Source organism: Silene latifolia, chromosome 4, assembly GCF_048544455.1.
Source record: "Silene latifolia isolate original U9 population chromosome 4, ASM4854445v1, whole genome shotgun sequence".
NCBI classification, from domain to species: Eukaryota; Viridiplantae; Streptophyta; class Magnoliopsida; order Caryophyllales; family Caryophyllaceae; genus Silene; species Silene latifolia.
The window spans coordinates 59,661,723-59,667,438 of NC_133529.1; the positions used below are offsets into that span (position 1 = coordinate 59,661,723).

At 39.0% G+C, this 5,716-nt stretch overlaps 1 non-coding gene across 1 annotated transcript; it reads left to right on the forward strand.

Annotated features, from left to right (window-relative positions):
* The first annotated feature begins 2,082 nt into the window (after nt 1-2,082).
* Nucleotides 2,083-2,154, forward strand: TRNAN-GUU (transfer RNA asparagine (anticodon GUU)). Its single transcript has one exon. It is a non-coding gene; the product is annotated as a tRNA-Asn (tRNA).
* The last annotated feature ends 3,562 nt before the right edge of the window (nt 2,155-5,716 follow it).

Below are 5,716 nucleotides of genomic sequence, written 5' to 3' on the forward strand. Positions count from 1 at the left end.
ACTTGGACCGTTACCTAGCCTCAATCGGGCTTACCATATTGTGCTTCAAGAGGAACGGTTGCGCGCTGAAACAGAGACAGCCGTCCCTGATGTATCTGATGTCGTGGCTTTTGCCACCCCTCCTACTGAATGGCGTGCATTGAGGGATAAGGAACATGGTGAGCGACGACAACTTCTCTGTTCTCATTGTGAAACACGCGGACATGAAGCTGCTAGTTGTTTTTTAAAACTGGTCGCTTCCCTGATTGGTGGGGAGACATGCCATGGACCCTGACTGAGTATCGTTAGTATCGTCGCGCTCGTATAGCTGCTCGTGCAGGTTCAGGTGCTAGTTCTTCCACGGGTGCTGCTAGCCGTGGCTCTGGTAACGACCCTGTTGTTCACGCCAACAACATGACAGTAGGCGTCACTGCTCATTCGCTTATTGCCTCCAACCGTCTGAGTGGTATGTGTAATTGGATTATAGACACATGGGCTTCTAATCATGTTTTTGGAAATTTATCCTCTATTGAAAACCAACGTATGATTTCTGCCTGACTAGTTGTCTTACCCAATGGTCAACGAGTCGTGTCATCTATCATCGGTTCCGTCTATATTAATGATGTCCTCACTGTGAATAACGTTCTCTACGTTCCCACTTTAACTTGCAATTTAATCTCCGTCTCACAGCTAACTTCGGAGTATGATTATTTCATTGAGCTTGCTAAACTTTCTTGTCTCATTCAGGACGGTTCTTTGAAGACGATGATTGGAGTCGGTGAGCAGCAGGATGGAATTTATTGGATAAGTGTTTGGGACATCCGTCAACACAAGTGGTCAAGGTTATTCCCTTTTCTAGTAATTTCATTTCTAATAAAGAACATGTTTGTGAGGCATGTCATTTTGCTAAATAACATTGTAGTGTTTTTAATTTGAACGATAAACGGTCTTCGGGTTTATATGATTTAGTGCACTGTGATTTATGGAGACCTTATCGGATTGCTTCCTCTTGTGGTGCCAAATATTTTTTAACCCTTGTGGATGATTACTCTCTCGCAACTTGGGTTTATTTCTTGCTTGATAAGACGTAAGTAACCGATATGTTCATGAGTTTTATTTCTATGATTGACACTCAATTTTCAAAAAAAAACTCAAAGTCGTTCAAAGCGACAATGGCACCGAATTCCATTGTATGGCTGGCTATTTTTTCAAAAATGGGATTCATTTTCAAACTTCTTTCAATGGCACGCCCCAACAAAATGGGCGTGTTGAACGGAAACACCGTCATCTCTTGGATGTAGCACGAGCCCTTATATTTCAGTCTCATTTACCGAAAACTTTTTGGGGGTGAATCTATCCTTACTGCAGCATACTTAATTAATCGTACCCCTTCGGCCTTACTTAACAGTAAAACTCCCTATGAATACCTTTTTGGGGCTCCACCGTCTTATAAGAATTTGCGGGTTTTTGGGTGTCTTAGCTTTTCTCATAATCAGGCCACTAAAGGAGATAAATTCGCCAAACGGAGTAGAAAATGCATTTTCGTAGGTTATCCCCATAATAAAAAAAGGTTGGAAATTTTATGATGTTGATACGGATTCTTACTTTGTCTCCTGAGATGTTGAATTTCACGAGCACTTATTTCCTTATGCCCCTGCAACTACGCTCGACTCTTCCCCTGTTTCTGGTTCCTTTCTTGATATTTCGGATTCGGATGTTCCCTTCAACGAGTATGATACGTCCGCTTCCTCACCTGGCTCTCACACGGGCCAAGATGGTTCACCTGCGAATGTGGGGCCTATTCAAACAGGGGAGGACAGGGAGTTAGGTGGTGCTGGCCGTGATGACGAGGTCACGGGGTCTGACGGTACAGCAGGTGGGGTACCATCTAATACTACGGTTTTATGAGTCTATGGGTACTCTATCTAGTAGCCCTTACTCTTTCGAGTAAGGGTGTTTTGCGATTTAAAATAGTTTTTGACCAGTTGGGTACTCAATCGAGTAGCCTTGGTACTCGATCGAGTAGGCAGCACTCGATCGAGTACGTCAGTTATTCGATCGAGTAGCCTGGTTTACGGGTAATGTTTTGTCGGGTTTTGTCCAGTCGTTGTAGTATAGTGGTAAGTATTCCCGCCTGTTACGCGGGTGACCCGGGTTCGATTCCCGGCAACGGCGCCAAATTTGATAAGGTTATTTTCAGTCGTTGGCCTTAATCAAAGTAAACCTAAACTACTACTAACAAAATAGCTAGCGGTAAGTCAGGGTCGAATCCACAGGGAAGCGGTGATTATCTAGTTTGTTGATGTTTATAGTGTCTTAAGGTAACCAATTGTGGGGGTTTGTTTGATTTGGTTTCTAACAGCTAATTGCAAAGTAAATAAAAGTTGAATAACGATAATATTAAAAGTCTAGGATTTCCGGTTCACTAGGTCAATTATATGGGGTCTATTAATCAATTGCTAGATCTACCAAGTTGTCTAAGGTCATAAGATCGGTCGACTCTATTTTGCCCTTTAGATCAATTCTAACATGCGGTCGCTATAATTAGATATAATCTATTCGATTATCGCAGCCTATATTAATTCTAACCCGGTCGGTGAAAGGATTAATTCGCTACACTAATTAACAACTCAGGCCTAAGTTAATTAACTAGAATAAGAACAATAATCAAACGACAACATAAACGATTTCACTAGCAATTAATCAATTTTCCCTTTCTAATTAATCTAGATCCCCTTCACCCTAGATTAAGAATTTACCTACTCATATTAAAGATACAAACAACAATAACAATAATAAGAAACATGATTGCAAGGATAAAAGATGGACAATGAAATAAATGATTAATAATAAAGGAAAGATTAAGAACAATACCGTAATTAAAGGCAATAGATCCGAACAATAATTAAACTAAGCTAAGTATTTGAGAGAGTTTTCTAAGGTAGCTCTACTAAACTACTTAAATAAAAGCATCCAAATAACCTAGAGAACGAGTTTAGGTATTTATAGTAGTCATAACCGACTAAAGGAAATTTGCGGAATATTGCGGAAACTAGTGGTTCCTCGATCGAGCCAAGGTTGACTCGATCGAGGCACCAATTCCCAGATACCCCAACTCTCGACAATGCAAATTTTATTGATTAGGTTGGTTCCTCGATCGAGTCGGAGGTGACTCGATCGAGCATGAAGTTCCTCGATCGAGCCAAGGTTGACTCGATCGAGGCACCAATTTCCTGCTTCGCGCACTGAAATTCAAACGGCCGCCATTTCTTCGTTACTTGTCAGAAACAAGCAATTTTTGCGGCGTTGGAAAGCTAAGAGGATAGGCTTTCACCTCCAATTAGAATCACTTGAAAATATGTTGTAGAACTCGAGATATGGCTCTTCAAAATAGGCACTTGTAATAAGAAGCTCTTTTCTTCGTGTTTTCTTCTTTTCTTCTCTTCCTTCATTCTTATGGATTCTCGTGCCATGCTTCGTGTATCCCTTCATGCTCACTCCGCGATGCCCATTTCATTCCTTTGCTCCTCAAATGCATCATTCTTGCATTAAACATCAAAAGGCGGAAGTATCGACATTCTAACATAAAAGGCATGTAAATGATATAAACTAGCACGAAAACCGTATCAAAAGTAATTAAGGGGAGGCATAAATATGTATATATTTATGACTCATCAAACTCCCCCAAACCATCTCTTTGCTTGTCCTCAAGCAAAGCAATACAAAATACAAAAGGCAATCATACAAATGGCGAATAAACGACTCAGAGCTAATGTTTAATGCACATACAAATCTCAAGTTATCCATATCTGTAACAAAGTAATGACTAAAGTGTACCAATAAAACAAATTCAAAGGTACAGGAAATAGAAAACGTAGCTCAAGTCTCAAGTCACCATACTAGATACAAATGCCAAATACCTTTCGATCTTGCAAGACAAATTAGTCGGATTCTCGCAGATTCACTCATGCACTCATAAGTATATAGGGTGAGTTATATGTGAAGATAGAAAGAAGTAGAAACACTCACTCAACTTATGAAACATGCATGCAATCTAATGTGATAGGGATTTCCCCAACTAATATGCAATCATCATATGTAGACAAAAGTACATGTATCAAGGACAATAAGGGCGGCAAATGGGTTAAAGGAATAGAAGTGGTTTGTGCCAAAGCACGTTATGGATATGTGGAGCTAAGACGGTAGTCGCAGCGCTAACCAAATCAAAAACCAAATCTTTGATAATAAATGAACCCAACTTAGAGAAATGATCTCAACTTTACAACATATGAGAGCTAATAAATTACTCTCCAGTTATGCATTAGACTCTAACAACCATCCTTTTGATCCTTGACAAAACCAAATGAAGCAATCTCTTTTCTTTTCTTTTCTCTTTTTCTATTTTTTGATTTTTCTCTCTCTTTTTTTCTTTTTTTTTTCGCTTCATATTTTTCTTTTTCCAACACAAGGATACAACACAATCGCTAAAAGTATTTTGCTATACCCACAGGACAACAATAAGTCCCAACCCAACCATAATAGCAAAATAAACATGATAAACAAGCAACTGCGACTGTCTCGATAAGGGTAGGCAAATTTTAGATTGTAGCTCATAGGATGTAATTTAAGATTGGCTACAAGGGTTCAAACGGGCTAACAAAGGATAATGTAAGGCTTATTTGAACGGTAAGAACGCCTATCCACATGTATTTAGTCAAATGAAAGCAATAAAAGTATCAAGAAATCAATGTCACACTTATGCAGTTTGATATTACATATTCCACAAGGAGAAACCACACTTAAGCCTAATTGACAATGAGACCAGTTTATTGATGTTCCTGGCCTAGGAAGCTCTATAGACCTCAGAATTTAAGTAGTTTACCAACGTAATTGTGTCAAATCTAATCAATATAAGGCATGTCAATACGGTTAAGACTTGAATTATGAGCTTTGTTTTCATGGCTAAAACAATGTACATGAACAAATATTTGGGATTCAAATGCAAAAACAATGCAAATTAACATCATTGTTATCTAATTCACCAAGACTCGACCTAAAACAAAGGTAAAAACATGTTTTTGTATTTTGAAATTTTTTAATTTTTATGGATTTTTGATTTTTAAAAGCACACAACATAAAGTAAATCACACAACATAATTACACTCCTCCCCCAAACCTAAATGTCACAGTGTCCTCATTGTGACGCCTACAACATAGCAATCACACACAAATCCAGCAACCTAAATGACACAACTAACAAAAGGAATGGAAAAGAAATAGATAATACAATCAAAGAAGGTACAAGGGAAGAGAATACCGGGTAAGAGCAAAGAAATTCCCCCAAACCAGCTGCAAAACAGGGGAAAATAATCATCCGCGCAATTCCTATCATCGTCTGGCTATGAATAAACCCAAAACGTGGTGACTCGATCGAGCCCCATGCCACTCGATCGAGGCACCTGTTGCCGTCCTCTTCCTTTCTTTAAATATCAATTACCCGCAATTGGGAACAATCAAAACAGCTCAAAGCTCTTAAGAGTCGATCATAAATCTGCGCATGTGCTACACAAAAGCATAAGTAGCACCAAGACATAACAGGAGCATATAAAATCAATGTTAAAGACCGTCTCAGCATATCAAATATTTGATGACAATTATAGCAAAACCGCATAAAATTGTTAGTCCAACCAAAAGAGTATGGAGTATGAAAGCACAAAGTAGAGGTCATACGAGGTAA